Genomic DNA, 17,103 nt, shown 5'->3' on the forward strand with positions numbered 1-17,103 from the left:
TGAGAAATACACATTTAAAAGGAATAGCATTTTTCTCAAAATAAAAATCTTCTGCAATGTTAAAAATGTCCTTAATGTCACTTTTAATTAATTAATGCATTATTTTAATAAAGTTTAATAAAGGTGACTGAGTCAAAAAAAAACAAAAAAAAAACATCTCCCATCTTCCGTGGGGTCCTGCACCAGCCGAGCAACTGCTATTGACAGATAAACAAGTAGCTTTCTCAAAGCATTACAAACCTCCTTCGACTTAACTCACCAGCCACCAAATGTCTCTTGGGGTTATGACCCACGTCAAAGCAATACTCTGACCAGGAAGTGTAACATTCCTGCTGCTCCTACACCATAAGCCCACACAGCAACTAACGCGGCTGCTTCCAGACACCATAACTCTCAGTATGTGATGGGAGCGATATAGTGGTGAGCCAGGCATGCAGAAAACAGAAGCGTATCTGATAGACACACCACCAGCGGTGGGCAAAGTTCCTCCCCCAGTCAGATTGCATTTCATAAGACGGGGTCAGTTTGGCTCTGATCACACAGTAACAGGGTTGGACGTGCTCAGCAGGAGTGCTGATCCTAGATGACTATGATTCTCAGAAGAACAGGCTACAGGTCCAAAATCAGATCAAGAGGGTTTTCGTGCGGAGGCAGAGGCCACTGGCTTGTGTGGGTCTGTTATTGTGAAGAATGGTGGTAACAAAAGGCATGTGGGTTGGTGAATCATCCAACAAAAGCAGTGATTTTCAGATGCTCATGCATGTGTGAGCACACTTGTTCGGAGTAATTTTCTACGAAGGCTAGGTATAATTAAATAGTAATCTTCTAAAATCCAAACTGTTGTTTGTCTATGAAACGGCGTGCAAAAACAAAGACCAGGGAGTGAAGTGAACACAAATGGTGCTTCCACGATGAACCAGATTTAAATGTGTCATTATGGAACGAGCTGTGCCGAGCGTCGCACCGGAGGAAAAGATCCAGCGACGCGGGTTTTAGCATGGATTAGACTCTGGGTGGTGATGGTGTTGGGTTCGCCGAGTTCAAGCCAGTGGTTCTCACAGTCAAGCATAATCTCTGCATATCCACCACGTTTTAAGAGCCTGATTAACCAAAACCTTCAAAAACAATTCATTCACAAACCTCTTGGATTACAAAAACTTTCAATTAGTACATACATCAATACAAACCATGATTGTGTAATAGAGGGTTATAAGAAAATAAAGAACTTATTTTATACAGTAAGACTTCGCACAATTGCTGTTTTGATGGCACAGTGAATCATATACAGGACTGCAGAGCTACTTTTTAATTTTAACCACATTTCATGTTACTAAATACTAAACTCCTAAGGTGCCATTTTAGGTGTTTTGTTAACTTCGCCAATTTTGTTACATTCACTTCCTAACCCGGTCTTCAAAGATGTCAGCAAACTGAAATGACTCGCAAACCATTTCTAATTTAACTAGTTGAATGCCCGCTTGCTAAACACAACTATTAATGTTTTTAAATCAACAAGTGGGTAATCTTACTGTCCCTAAATATTTAACAGTAATTTATGTATTAGCTTTGAACACATCAAGGCAGACCAGACAGATTTTCTTGTTCAGGTTAGCTGTGCTATTGTACACTATTTTGAGACAAATTCTCAACTGGCCTGAGCTCAGCACTTTGCTTGAGCCATTTCACAACATTAATCTTGTTTTTCTTGATCCACTATATTGTTCATTTGGGCCTTGTGTTCTGGATCATTGTCCTGCTGAAAGAAGTAGTTTTCGGTTTTAGGTTTGGGTGATGTACTATTTTACACCAGACAAATTGCTTTGACAAAAAAAACTGGTTTCACCTTGCCACAAAATGTTTTAACATGTTGTTTAAAGACTTAGAATAAGGTTACATTTGTTAACAAACTAACAAAGATAAGTAATTCTAAAGCAGTTGTCGATCTTCTTAGTCAATACTAATTTCAGCATTCACTTTAAAGTGTTCGCAAAATCTTTTGCTCATCGGCAAATGCTAAAATTATACAAAATAGTGGTTAATGCATTAGGTATCAGGAGCTAAGAACAAACAACAAGGCTATTTGCACCTTTTTGAATGTGCGTTTATTATACAAAGAATAGCTTTTAATTTAATAATTCACAAATAGAAGCCAATTAAAACAAACTTAGACAAAAGTGTCCTTGTAGAGTGATTTTTTTTTTTTATATCTGTGAGGACGCTGTTTACAAAAGAGTATTTCCCAACAAAAACAATGTAACATTAACTGAGTGTCAGCGCTGAAAATATGACAGAACTAAACTTCAATGTCAGATGAGAGAACTGGTTCAATTTTGTGAGTATCTGACTGTATCTGACAGATTGGCAGCTGCTGTCACCAGTAATCAAAGGTCACTTCATTTTTATTTCTCCAGAGAAAAGCAATAGATGTTGAGTGTCAGCAGCACCTTGAGTGTGAATTGCATGCATATGTGTGTGTGTGTGTGTGTGTGTGTGTGTGTAATATGCTGTATCTCTCTTTCTTTCTTCACATCCTCCAGGGCACAGGGAGGGAAATTGAGGCGCGCTCCCAAGGGTGGAGAGACGGTTGCCAGAAAGATTAACCCGCCTTCCTTTTATAGCCCCTGACAAGAGGTTAAATCACACGTTACAGTTCCGCACACTAACCTCTCCCTGAATAATTAGATCATGAATATTACAGTGGCTGACTCTGGCAGGCCACGGCTGATCAGTCCTGGCTGGAGAAGCTGAGGGCACCGCTACGATTTAAAAGCTGCTTTCATCACATTGCCCTCATAGAAAGAAACGTTTTAGTGCAACCAAAGAAGGCTAAAGTGAAATAAATAGATAGAGTCCTCCGGACCAACCCACTCCGACAAACAAAACAATCCCAAATGCAGGGCCCTATGAAATCCACTTTATTCATTTTTTTTCTTTAAATTCCATTTTTTTCCTATTAAAAGTTTTTTTGGATTCCGCTTTTCCCCGTTTCAGACTCTGTTTTGATGGTCTTTTGTCGAATTAATCATGAAATCATGAATCTCACACCATTTAACATAAATGTAAAAAAATGATTAACATTCTGCAAATGTTTTCCATTCATAATACTTTGATTTCATTTTAATACTCAAAAGTACCTCTAATTAATTTACTAAAGTAATTTATTATATTTTCTCTCTTTAATTTCTTTTTTCCCCTGTAACTATGCATTTTGTACTTTCTGCTAAATAAATTTTGGCAAACATTCCTTTAAAAAACTATATTTTAATAATAATTTTATTAGTAGTACTGGTACTGTCATTACATTAAGTAATATACCATTTCAGTTTCTTCAAGATAAACCCAAATTTACGTTTCTGTTTGTATTTATGTATATCTTTGAATCAATAAAAAATGAGTCTATCCTGATATTTTGTACATTTCCTACCATAAATATATCAAAACATATTTTAGGATTACTAATATGCATTGCTAGGAACATCATTTGGATTTTTCTCAATTTTGTTTTTGTTTTTTTTGGCACCCTTAGATTCCAGATTTTGAAATAGTTGTACTGCTGCCAAATATCGTCCTATCCAAAAAACCATGCATCAATGGAAGGATTATTTATTCAGCTTTCAGATTACGTATTAAACTGTTTCAAAAATCACTGACCCTTATGACTGGTTTTGTGGTCCAGGGTCACATATGCCCTCTCCAAAGTAAATAATTTGGAGCTAAATAAAACAAAAAATAGTAATGGCGTATAAGCCTATATTACAGGAAAATCAGATCTCTACTTTTCAGAAATGTTCATTTTAATCCAATGTGTTACTTGCTATACATTAGTAGTAGCCTACGCTGGTGTGTAACTATGCAGGCGTCAGGTTTTATGAGCGTCTCGAGTCAAAAGAGCCCACCCATGAGTCTCCACGACATCCCAGTCCTTAGGTATGACACCACTTAGCGAGCACCACTAATAAGCGTTCTCCTTTGCTGTTGTCACTGAACTGAGGTTGATTTGTGGACGGAGGCCGAGCGTGTTCATTGATATGGGAGAATGAATATTTGTCAGGTCACGGAGATAACACTACTCCACTTCACAGAAACACCTGCTCTCGGGTGACTTCGGGCAGGAGCCCCTATTAATTACAGGAAGCCACCACAGAGGGACAGTCAGCATGCAATGAGACCCTGAGACATCAGCTACAGGAAGACAAATGGCCAAACCGTGACTGAATGCAGACACACACACATTCTCTAGCGAGCGCGCACACACACACACACACACTCAGCTCCCTCTCATCCTCTTCAATCAAGCTCTGTAATGCTGCCCGTGTAGGTCTTACTCACTGCCAGCCAGGCTATGCCGCATTTCAGAAACTAGGTCACACGGATGGCTTTTCATCACACAACTCCACATTATATGCTCCAAGCTGACTCGAAAACACTATAGGCTACTTCAAAACCGCATTCATATGCATGCAAGCACAAAACAAACAGAGCTAGCATCAACAAGCACGCACAAAAGAGCTCCTGCTAATGGACGGTTTCTTCAAGTAACCCCACGTTCCGGTCTCTGGCACAAAAGAGGGAAATGGCTGAAGGTGTACTCGTCATTGATCGCTGAGAGACGTCTGACAAAAGGTCTCTGCTTGCCCCCGTAGCTACTCAAACACTCATTGACCCAAGCACTACACTTCTCAGACGAGAGCTTTGTGCCTGTGCATGCGTGCTTGTGTAGCTTTTGTATCTCTTGTACGTGCGTTAATGGCACACTGGAGTTTTATAAAGCTCACCGGATCAACTTGTTTTTGCAAGATTTCGAGGAGGACAGCAGAAGCCTAGAAGGCACCTTTGTCTTTTGACAGGATATTAAGCCTCCCTCATGTCTGTCAGCACACCTCTCTGCACCTGCTTCTGCGAACAACTCTCTCTTTCTCTTCCTCGCGCACAGAAGCGAACCGTCCTCAGAGCAAGGTCCCTGTCTGATCCTGCGCTAGATTGATAACCATTGAGCTGCCTTGATAAATCAGAGGGAGGCACAAAAGGCTACAGAAGGTCTCACGTCACGCCACCTTCAAAAAACACACCTGATTTATTGGCTTGGCGTGTTGACATCTACAAAGTGAATATTTCTGAAAACCTGCGTATGAAGGATGTGGCCCCAGAATCTTTTTTGACTTGCTATGAGACCCTCAGGCACTGATAATACTCTACTGGTTCTACAGGTTCTGCAATGGACATTTAAGTAATAGGAATTTTGGTTCATCGGTAATAATCTTTAGCAAATCTCAAAATAGCTATCCATGTTTTTACAACTACATTATTATTATTATATCTAAATTCACTTGTAGCAATTAAAATGTTTGATTATTTTTAACTGGATAATTAATAATTAAAGATCATTGGCCATAACACAATACCAAATAATTACCAGCTCATCTGTAGAGAATTTTAATAACTGCTTCCTCTATTAAAACGTCTTGGAATCTCTGATTTAAAAATACTTTATTTCGTTTGCAAAAGTGATTATTTGCTTAATAGTGGCTCTGTTCCCACAAACATATTACGTATCACAACGGTTTTCAACAATGATAATAATAAAAACAAGTTTCTTGAGTAGAAAATTAGCATAATAGAATTAGTCCTAACATTCAGCTTTACTATCACCTGAATAAACAACATTTTTAAATATTAAAATATAATAACTAAAAATAGTATGTGCTATTTCACAATGTTATGGTTCTTACTATATTTCTGCTCAAATAAATAGCTGTGATGAGCATAGGATAATAATAATATCAGCAGCCCTTTTGCAATGTACACATCACAAAGTGCAACAGGAGAGAAAAAAAATATCTAGTATCTATAATCGAAGTAAATTGAGGACACTGAGAAACATTTCAAAGTTTCGACAACCCCAACTGTCCACTAGAACACAAATATGTGATTTACTTCCACTAATTTCCATTTTTTAGCCCATTAAGCTGCAGGGGCACTCAACTGTATCACTAACATTATTTGTGGAGCAAATAATTTTAAAACCGTTCTGTTTACACTTGAAACAACATTAAGAGGAGCAGTTAGCGCTTCTCATTCTGCCCTTCCCTCGGGCTACATGTTCTGTTTGAGAGAACATCCCTGATAAACTCAGCAAAACATCGCCACTGATCCCGAACAAACTGTCACCGGCATTTTACTCAGCCAAAGGCTTCAAGTGCTGCGTTACGGCACCCTGAGTCTTTACTCGGCTGTCCACTCGTCAACTCTGACCTGTCATTACAGGGCAATGTGATCTCTTCAGCTCAGTTCATCCAGTATAAAGACACATTCCTGGATTAGGTAGCTAAGAAAGTGAGACCATGTGCTGCGGACAGGCTGGTAAACAGAGACGTTAGTTAGCCTGCAGCTCGTATTTAATAAACCCTCATTCGAGATAACAGATCTAGATGTGGCCTGACAGTTGTCACAACGATTGATCTTTTTAAAGAAAGTTTATGAGGGTCTGAGGGCCCAGAAAGGTGCATGAAGGATGAATATCTCGTTAAAGAAATGCAGGCGAGCTGAAGCCAAGGCAAAGAGACAGGATAGAATGGGTCAGGTTGGAAAATAACTGGGTAAGCGACGTTTCAACTTTTGTTTTAGCTTTAAAAGACTAATTCAGAAAAAACTCTGACTAGATATTAATGAAAATCAAAAGTACTCTTAGTAGTTTTGTTTATGTTGCATGGGTCAGTATAGAAATCAACCATAATGACTTTTCCTGCATAAAACATAGAAATATTATTAATTAATTGATACACACACTACCAGTCCACACACTATTTTGTTAAATGTGCATCTAAAAGACTGTTAATATTTAATATTGTGATATATTATAGCTATTTAAAATAACTGTTTTAATTGTCTTTTTTATGTCATTTGTTCAATGTGCAAAGCAATCATTACTTGAAGTAACATGATCCTTCAGAAATCACTCTAATGAGCTGATTTGGTGCTCCAAACCGTTTCATATCATAATCAATAATCAGCTTAAAATATTTAAAAACGTAATATTTTATCATTTACTGGAAACAGAGGTCTTTTGTAACATTATATACGTCTCTGATGTGACTGAACAAAAGTATCAAACTAAATATCCTACTGACGCATTTAAAACATTTTCAGTGAGGTAGTAATTACTCTATGCATGTGTATGAAGCTAATGAGATCCCTTTAATGCCTACTTCAGGAACCGCAGCGGAGATTACCAGATCAATAAACCCAGCCTGTGGTCAAAGCAATAACTCTCAACTGTAAGTTAGACTGCGACACACGAACTATCGCGCCTGGCAGTCACACACCAAACAACATCCTGCCCGAAACCGCTCACAACAAACAGACCAAGAAACACAGGTAATATGTCAGGCTCAACCCCCACCTCTCTCGCGCTGAATCCAATCTCACAAACACGTAAAAAAAGAGATGGGCCTGTCTCAAATGTCCAAAGGTGCTGAGGTTAATCTAGCGCGTCAGAAGTCACTTTCAGAACGGACGCGGAGCGCACGCTGCTGCAGCTCTGAACACAAACGGCCATTCAGGATGACTTCGCGGGCGCTGCTGCAGCTCTGAACACAAACGGCCATTCAGGATGACTAAATCTTTCAATCCCTTCGGGCCCAGTGAATAATGTCATCTGTCTACCCTTCACAGAGATAGCATTCCCATCACATACAACCCTGGGTTCAGGAGCACTGCCTCCCTCTCACATAAAGGGCTCCTATTTTACCTAAATAAAAAAATAAACATTGCGGTTAAACAATCCTTACACACATTCCACTCATAATGGTTTTGCAAAATGAAAGGGAATAATATCATCTGTCTCTTTGACTTTTACCTTCACCTTTCAATGAAAATGCACGGTGTACAAAACATGGCTGGAGAGAGCGTGGTTAGTCAGGAGAGAACTCGCAAAAAACTAGGTTCTCAAGAAATGGAGAGATAACAGGAGAAACACTGCTAATTCAGACATGCTAGGCTCACATACAGAAGGGTTGGCAATACCTAATGTTGGTTTCTACTAAAATCTGGCAAAAATGTACGTAATAGCAAGTTTCAACCATTATCTAACATTCTCGTGTAGTTAATACATTCAGTCTACTTTTTAAAATAAAGAAAGCAAACAACATATGCGTGAATCAAAACATGAAAAACTCAAACCATGGCAAAACCATTTTGAACTTTCCCCACATTTTACTTTGTTTTTACATGTTACATAACTTGAAAATGTTTTTGTACTGGTGCCAGACTTATCACTCATTTACGATCTTTATTTATAATCTTATCTACTGGTTTCTGTACAACAAGTAAAAGCATTTTAATTTAATTTTAAGCTTTTGGTTATCTAGCCTATAAAAAAACTATTTGTTACGAGGAATGGCTTGCTGTATTCCTAAAGTCACTTTGGAGAAAGAGAGAGAAGGAGAGTCATTACAGACTCTGATTAAGACACCGATATTATGATATTTTGCTCATAACGTGCTCCACTTCACCATGAAATGTGAAAACATTGCATCTGGACCGGAGTTAAAAAACGAACAAACAAAAAAGTTAATTCATAAATATATTAATGAATGTCACGCATTTACTTTTATGTTATACAGCACATTGCCATATTGGTCAGGTACTGTAATTAGCAAAATTATGTTTGTTGTATTTCATTAACGCCAGTCACAACAACATACGCAATAACAAAGCCAACACAAGATAAAGAAAAAAAAAACGACATTTTCTGATTTTATCACAAAAAATAAAAGTATACAAGGAGGATAAAAAAAAAAAAAAGTCAAGAGATCCAAAAAAATGCAAACCCTTAGATTTCAGCTCACTTTTCTGCATCTCTTTAAATAATTTCTGTGAAAAAGATGTTGGCCTGACTGGTGTGACAGCCTTGAGTTTGACCTGAGGGGGCTGTAGAACTTTATCAGCCAATGGGGACGGCCTCTGATAAAAAGGCAACCAATGGAAAGAGCTGACAGTAAGTGCTCGCCTGTGGCAAAGAACATTCATCAAAGTGCTTTTGTGAGCGGCAGAGCAGAGGCTGGCATGATAAAATTTAACAGACATGCCAAATATCCACAACACACCCCCTCCCCGCCTCTGTATCTCTCTGACTGTCAGCTGACTCAATCTGCTCCATGTAACCTGACATTAACCTTTTGATGTTTCGCCATATTGTTCTCTGTTCCAGGAGGAATCGGCTCTCCCATCATCCTGTCATCTCGGCGTACTATGACTTTACGATTTATTATTCTTGTTTCAGTAACACGCGTAAAAGAGCATAGAACACAGATGGAACACACGCATGCACGAAAGTCCATGTGTTTTCTGTAGAGTTTAATGCGTTAAAATGGCAATCTGACAAAAACAGAAAACCATAAATTACAGCTCCTGTCCAAAACAACTGCAAAAATATGCCAGATTTGTGTCAATCTGTCTGTCTCTCATTAAGAAGCGCGGCTATCTGCGTGCATGCAAATCAGCACGATTGGCAAAGAAACGAAGGATGAAGATGAACAAGCATGTCAAAATGACTGTCAACAAAGCATTCAAATGCCTCAAATATATGAAAACCCAGAGGACTTGTCTGAAAATGTGCCATTCAACATCTTTCTAGAAAAGTTGAATCTATAAATAAATGCAAAACAACTGCAGAAAAAAAAAATATTATGATTCTTTATTAAATACAACACAATTACTATTTAAATGACTTTTCTATTCTATTTTCTAAATTATATTATTTATTTCTATCATTAATAATCTATATTATATTATTTATACATCAATATTAACAGAAATAATATTTAATAAATAATAACAGAAAGAGATGACCATCACTGTATCACTGTATTCTGGGAAAAACTATTCGGTATAATAAATAACTACGTTGAACAGCGAGGTGAAAGGTAAAAACAAACACCAGCGCTTTAAAACTCCAATCTGAGGCACTTGCGAGTTCAAAATTGACTTCTCGTCACATGATTCCGCCCTCTGCCCCGTCCAGTTGGAGGCAGATCACACTTTCATCTCTTCACAACTACAGCTCAGCGTCGCATGACCTCAGAGGTGCCAACGCGCAGCAGGCCGTCCTGGCACCCAAGCGGGAGATGAGAGCGCTGCCACGCTAATGGCATCTTTTCAGATTACACTGGACAGATATGCAATTTGCCAAGCAAACCCTCATTATGCAGCGGGGCAGAGACAGAAGGGAGGGTCAGATATCCCGTTCCAGAGGTCTTATCTAGAGCCGTAAACAGATAAGAGCAGATGACTGCTGCCCTACTGCTCAACTTACAGACAGATGCACAGACAGGGGGGATAAACACGTTCCTGTTCTTCAGCATGAGGCACACACACAAAAATACAGATCTAATCCCTGCTGTTGAATAAGTGTCATTATACTGGCCATATCACTCGGGCGCATGCATGCATACATACTTCTCTTTAACAGGTACCATAGTAACATGCTAAAAGGAAGGCAGGCTGTGTTTGTCCGTAGCGTCTCAATAGACAACAGGTCTGAAAATTTTTGGCAGTTGACATTTAAAGAATTTCCTGTTTTATTCTAGAGAACAAGACGTGGAAATCTGTAGTTATACTTGACATACCACTGATACTGAGAAAAATATTTGATTAGTGAATTTGTGATATTACACTGAGATTAACCCCGAGTCAGAGTGGGATCTAGTGAAACGAAGCTTTTGATTACGTACATTAATTATTCAAGTATTTATTTTTCTGTAACAGAATAAAACACCACTGAGAATCTTATTTTCATTTTCTTTCTCATTTTTTTTATCATTTGCACTAATTCAAACAAAAGCATTTTGATGATCATATAAAAAAATAATAAAAAATTATACTGACATTTAAAAAAATATGAGTGGCTGATTAGAGAAATGCTAAGAGCTGATCTGGACGAACGATGTTACGGAAGCCCAAATCTGGGATCGGTAATGAAACATTGTGCTGCAAACGGAGTACGAAATGATGAACGAAAGTTATGTTTAAAGCAGCTAGGTTTCAGAAGATACAATCAGCATTCATCCCTGCAGCATACTTACTGCCGCGTGACAATGTCTATTATCTAAAAGTGACAAAAACATTACGGTCCTGCATTTTAGCTTGAACAATGTGACAACTCATGACTTTCTGACGCTATCTGATCTTCCTGGTTGGGCAAATACTGCTCAGATTACTGGTCACTATAAACTTTAGTCACTTTTAGTAACTTTATTTAGTTACTTTAAATACGGCTCATTACCCACTTCTCTGACAAAATGTGTTTATCACTAGCAAACCTTTGACTGCATATGGGTTGCTAATGAACTACTTACATTTTGAGGGAATGCCTTTTATTTAAGAGAGAAAAATTATCTGGTTGAACTAATAATACATTACAAACGAACAATGAAAAGGTGTATTAAGATGTATTACCACTTTTTAAATGCATGACACTATCACCATATAAGAATTTCAAGAGGTTTGCATATGAATGGTTCAAAGCTATCGGTTCCAGCACAACTTCATCAGTCACTTCATTTCCTGCAAATCCTGTTTCAGGGATGACTGCGGTAAATTTATTGCTGAACTGAGTGCATTTATGCAATTTTTCCACATATTGATTATTCTTTTGCCAAGTGCACATTATAAAAGTTACTCCCTTGTCCTCTGGGCTAACTCAATAGAAATTCTACTTAAACTTAATACACAAACACAAACCACTCGTCTTTCACACAGACTGCAAAGATTTATCTACCCTCAACTGGAGAGACATCAAATCGAGTCCGGAGGTATACAAAACAGAAAACTGACATACCGGTCATTAAGGTCCTGTAAGACAACCTAAACCTGTCCGGTAAAAGCATACGGCCCAATTGGCCTCAATGACATCAGGCTCCTCACTCTCATCTAACAGGCTTATCTGAGTCTCCTTCTCAGCTGATCTCTTCAGACCTGCAGTTTACCCTCATACAAAAGGATTTTATGAGTCAGGCCACAGCTACTTGCTTTAGGGTGCAGGAAAAGAGAGATCTGGTCTGTTTGAAGTGATATAAAGGGCAGGCACGGGAGAGAGACGGCAGTGAGGCTTTATGGCTCTAGTGTAACTAAAGATGTTGAGAACTGAAAAAGAGTGTGTGTGTGTGTGTGTGTGGCCTGGTTTAACAGCTGGGTGTTTAGCTCTCACTCTCAATAGGTGGGGAAAGAGATGAGACACAGACCTACGTACATGCATTTTTCCCCAACTGACTTGCAGTGGAAAACAGCTGTGCAAATGAACATGCACACCACAAACACACACAGGCTGGATGTGCAAGCTTTGATCGGCAAGCTCGATCAGGCTCACTTGCAAGCCAAATAAAGGATGTTATATAATTAACAACGAGGTTGAAAGAGTCATTTGCAGGTGGTTTTGAACAGTGGATGTTGTTTTTGTTTGAGATAAAAATGAGACTTAACTATTTAGCTGGTTACTTCTGAGGAAATGTTACTTTTCTGTGTTTGGAAACTCAATAAAAGATGCACATAACTGTAGAAGATATACGTGTTAAAGGAAAAGTGATGTAAAAATTACTTTTCTATGTAGAAATTCAATGGACAATTTCATTTTGACTGGAAAATTTTTATTTTGGAAAGGACTGGAATAACAGCCGAATAATAGATTTTTTTTTTTTGTACAAACTCACAGCTTTTTTACTTTAGAAGAGGTGAAATTTAGGCAAATTTGCATTTTTGGGTGAAAGCATCCTTTAAAAAGAACTCGCAAATGACAACATTCAGGTTCTGATGAACACACAGCCCATAGGTTCCCTTCATCTCCATCTTCAGTACAGCCACTTGGGTTCCTCTCCGTCACTTATGCTGTAATTTGTCATCTGCTGACTCACAAGCTGTGATTGCTCGTCCTTCAGTTGAGAAATCTGTCCATTTGGACCTCATTCAACTGATCTTCAAAAATCACAAGATTGTCTGTGTCTCTCACAGCAATTACTGTCAGTATTTACAACATGACACCGAGCCTCACAGGCAAAGGAACTGAACCAACGGGCAGGGGAAAAAAAAACTGTAACCTTCTTAACGCTTAAATCTTCACATACAACTTAGTGACCACATCTACCACAAAGCTATATGGTCAGTGTTAATCACATTGTCAGAAATGTTCATTATCTCTCTCCAGCTTGCAAAAGCAGTCTCTTTCTGGAATGAGACAAATTTACGGTATTCATAAAAGGTTACCACGTTTGGCTTTTCCTCTACAATGACTGATTCCATCTTACTATTAACAGTAAACATTAAAGTCAAACATTGTTTCCCTCTCTATTTACCTCTTGCTTAGCACAGGCAGGTCAATTAAACATCAACCACTTAAAAAGGAGAATGCAACCGTAAGCCGTCCATGCACACTCCTAGAGGAATGCATTAATTATCAAATGCATTAGCACGTTGCCATGTGTCGCAAAACCAAGCACCTGGAGATATTTTAACATCATGACCACATGGTTATTCCATTAGCAAAGGTTACATACACAGTGAATAACGACATGACATTAAATGCAACATCACTTGTGCAAAAAAAAAAAAATCCCTGTAATAAGCAACTAGCCTATATATTTTCAAGTTTGCATGTTTTATTGATAAGGGCTCATCTTTTTACATTTGTTTACTGCCACTAAGGTTTGTGTCAAGTATCTATGTACAACCTTCTAAAACTAGATTCCAAAAATCTTTCATTTTTATGCTGTGTGCACTTTAAGCATCAAAGATATCATAGTTTATGTCATATGAGGTCATAGGTAAATATAGCTGTACTAATATTCAGTACTTTAGTACAGTGCAGTGTTATTAGTGTGATGATTACTGTGTTATAACAGCCCTATAAACCACTAAAATGGAGTAATTTGTGTCAAACAAATGGTTGGTGTAGATGAAAAAAACTATGCACGGCACTGAATATTAATATGCATATTTTGTATGATATGTGTACAGTCTAATGACCGAAAAATAGGTCTACCAAATAAAGACTAGTTACTCTGACAAAAAAAAAAAAAAAAAAAAAAAAAGTTGAGAATTTTTTGACAAATGCAGGAGTGAAAATGTTTTTATGTATGAGTAGGCATGCATATTTGAAAGCACTGCCCCAGTGATCCATTCAAAAAGCCAAATCACATAATGGCTCCTCATAGAAGAAGAGAAACGTTACACCCAGATGTCAAAATGATCCTTCACCACGCTCGATAATTGTACTGAGAATAGGAGACCGTGTTTCTCTGGAAATAGGAGTCTGAAATTTAATTATCCAGCCTTTGGAAAATGTAGGGCAGACAGAAGACAGCGCAATGATATAAAACTGCACTCAGTGGGTAACTAATGTCAAGCTCCGGGTTTAACTGAGTGAGCGCAAGATACCGGAGCCGTAAATCAAATAAACACTCTCTAGCCTGAGGTAATTGCACTTTTAAGAATGGTTAGAAAGGAATCGCGAAAAAGAAAAGCAAAACGGTACTGTCTCACAATGGATGATGCTCTAGGTTTTCTTCCCATTTTCTCTGTGTTTACAAAGGTCATCCTCAAAATATGTTAAATCTAAACTTTTGCATCACAATAACAATCTAGTGAGCATGCGACGCAGGAATGTTTATGCCAGTGATTCATGTTGTTTGCCAGTTACACAGATGGGAAAAGCTCGGTGCTGCCAAGAGTCTGCTGACTGCATGAAATCCTCTGATGAAAACACGGCAACACGGTCGGAGATCACAACATATGGTCAAGAATAAAATACGGCAAGTCTGCTAATACACATAAGCTTTAATCTTACCCCCGGATCCAGTTATTTGCGGATGACATTCGACGCAATCATTTAGCTCCAATCCACAAGCCCGAAATGCATGGTTAAAGATCCCCCGGACCGCAACAGAAAGTGGCCAATTCAACACGGGCAGCCGCGGAGACACCTACACCAGATTGAGCAGTAGCGTCTATCGCTCCGGTTTCTCCGCCAACTAGACCCGCCCACTCTTAATACATCAACACGGAAGCCTTTCTCCCATTGGCTCTCGATTAGACTAGGACGCGTCTCGCAGCCCGTTCGACCAATCCCGTCGGTTTCTGAAATTAAAAAGGGGCGGGATTCGGAGTTGGAAGTCATGCGGGCGGATGCTATGCATGACGTCAACCCTTTGTTACCTTGCCGACCCCTTTCATCTGAAACAGCACTTATCTACTAGTCTAAAACATAGCGTAGTTAATTCATAAACATCTCGGTGCAGACGGTGCGCTTTGAGAAGCTTGTTGCAAGGGTTTTCATTTACGGAAATCACTATTCAAGGCAAACACAACGAGTATTCTAATGAAGCAGGTGCAATCGGTAAAAAACAAAAACACGTTGAATATACATTTTAATTTTAATGAAACAAAGACTATACTTGCTGCATGGGTGCCCTGTGCAGTAAGGTGAAACCATGTGATTTTTCTGTCATTTATTTTGCACTTAACGATTCCATCTGGCTAGACTAAAGCTGAGATTTATGACAGAGCAACTGTACATTGCTATCCAAATGGCCAAGCGTCGTTCACAAAAGTCGTGCATGTATGTGGATCGCAGTCAATTCTCCTCAAACCATAATAAACCCTCTAATGATATGCGACTTTATAACTTTCCACCCACCAGCCAATCTGCTGTCGGCTGTCAAAACCCCCAGCTTCAAATACCGCACTGCTTCTCGGCGGAGAAATCCCCGGTGACATTTCGAGACAACGCCTTTGATATTCAGCAAAGGTCACAGCCATAAATTTATATATTTTTTTTTGTCGAGAGGATCAAATGCGAAGCCTGCAGTCTGCTCTCCGAAAGGCCCCGCAACAACACCAAGTATTCCTTAAACGCGGCGTATGCTACAGAAATACCTACGGTTTCCCGATAAAACAAGAACATTGCAAGCAATAAGAAGGAAAATAGAATCTCTTAATGTAATGCAACTCATCATAGTTAAAATTGCAGCTAATTGTCCATTCATTCATTGGAAGTCAGCACAGAGTAGCCAAAAATAACAGTGAAATAAATGCATTGCTTGTGACAGAAGAACTCACATAAGCGGATTTTCGGATAATTTAACTACAGTTTTATAAGCACTGATGTCGATCTTGTGTTTTGGCCTGAGATAGAAGGCCAAGTGCATAAGTAGCCATCTCTTCCACACTAAATGAAATAGAGCTGACTCCTTTGTTGCTTCCTAAAGCTTGATGGAATAGATGGATAGTAAGCAATCGTGCACAAAATCAGTACGGTAGTATCATTCAAATCGTATACTTACTCTCCGTGGATCATGGTATTATACATTGTTCAGAACATCGTACTGGATTAGTATTATTTGGATACTGTGTTTTGATTTTTTTTTCTAGTGTTGTTGCTCTGCGTTGCCGAATCAGTGTTGCTGTCTGCGGCAGCAACTTCCGGCGCATGCGCCCCAGCGCTCGCGTCACAGACAATGGCTGCGGTCCAGACATTTTCTTCATTTATATGTACAAAATTTAATCCAATATGAAAGACCAGGGGCACAGATCTAAATGAGTTAACATTAATCCAAATATGATGATTTCTGCAAAAGGTAGTTTTGAAGGCGTTTTTCTCCTCCACACACATATTCCCTGAATCTCACTGCCACATTTTATCTCCGGATCTAAATGATTTTGTAGCAGCATCGTGTCTTTTTGATTTCTTGCAACAACCAAAAACACACACACACACGAACAAACACGCATTAATCACGAGCCTTATCTAATGTCTGCCCAATGCTTCGCGTTTCACGTTGCTGTGACTGCAGAGATAATCACGCTTTATCGTTCTCTAACGAACCATATTACTTGAGATTATTCTCCTCTGGTTTATCTTTTAATTTACTATCTAGGAGACAGAGTTTGCATTAGTTTATACGTTAAGTTAAACCATGCTTAGGGCTATCATTACTTATAAATAACTTGAAAACATCTCCATAAGCACAAGGAGGAACACTTTTATTAATTAGAAGATCTAGCTTTACTTGATGGCTGTCAGTGTCTGTAAAGAAACTGCAGATGTGGTCGAAATTT

General features: G+C 38.7%; 1 protein-coding gene across 3 annotated transcripts in view; it reads right to left on the bottom strand.

Annotated features, from left to right (window-relative positions):
- Positions 1–17,103, bottom strand: part of fam222ba (family with sequence similarity 222 member Ba) — a 51,112-nt gene that overhangs the window by 26,906 nt on the left and 7,103 nt on the right. Inside the window, exon 1 of one of the 3 annotated variants that reach the window (XM_043238744.1) lies at positions 16,329–16,475. The exons of 1 other annotated variant lie outside the window; for it this stretch is intronic. The gene's annotated coding sequence lies outside the window, so the exon portion shown is untranslated. Of the gene's footprint in view, positions 1–14,833; positions 15,026–16,328; positions 16,476–17,103 lie in introns of those variants that run through there. One more of the 3 variants, XM_043238743.1, reaches the window with a different exon arrangement.

This window comes from Puntigrus tetrazona, chromosome 5 (assembly GCF_018831695.1).
Source record: "Puntigrus tetrazona isolate hp1 chromosome 5, ASM1883169v1, whole genome shotgun sequence".
In the NCBI taxonomy this organism is placed as follows: Eukaryota; Metazoa; Chordata; class Actinopteri; order Cypriniformes; family Cyprinidae; genus Puntigrus; species Puntigrus tetrazona.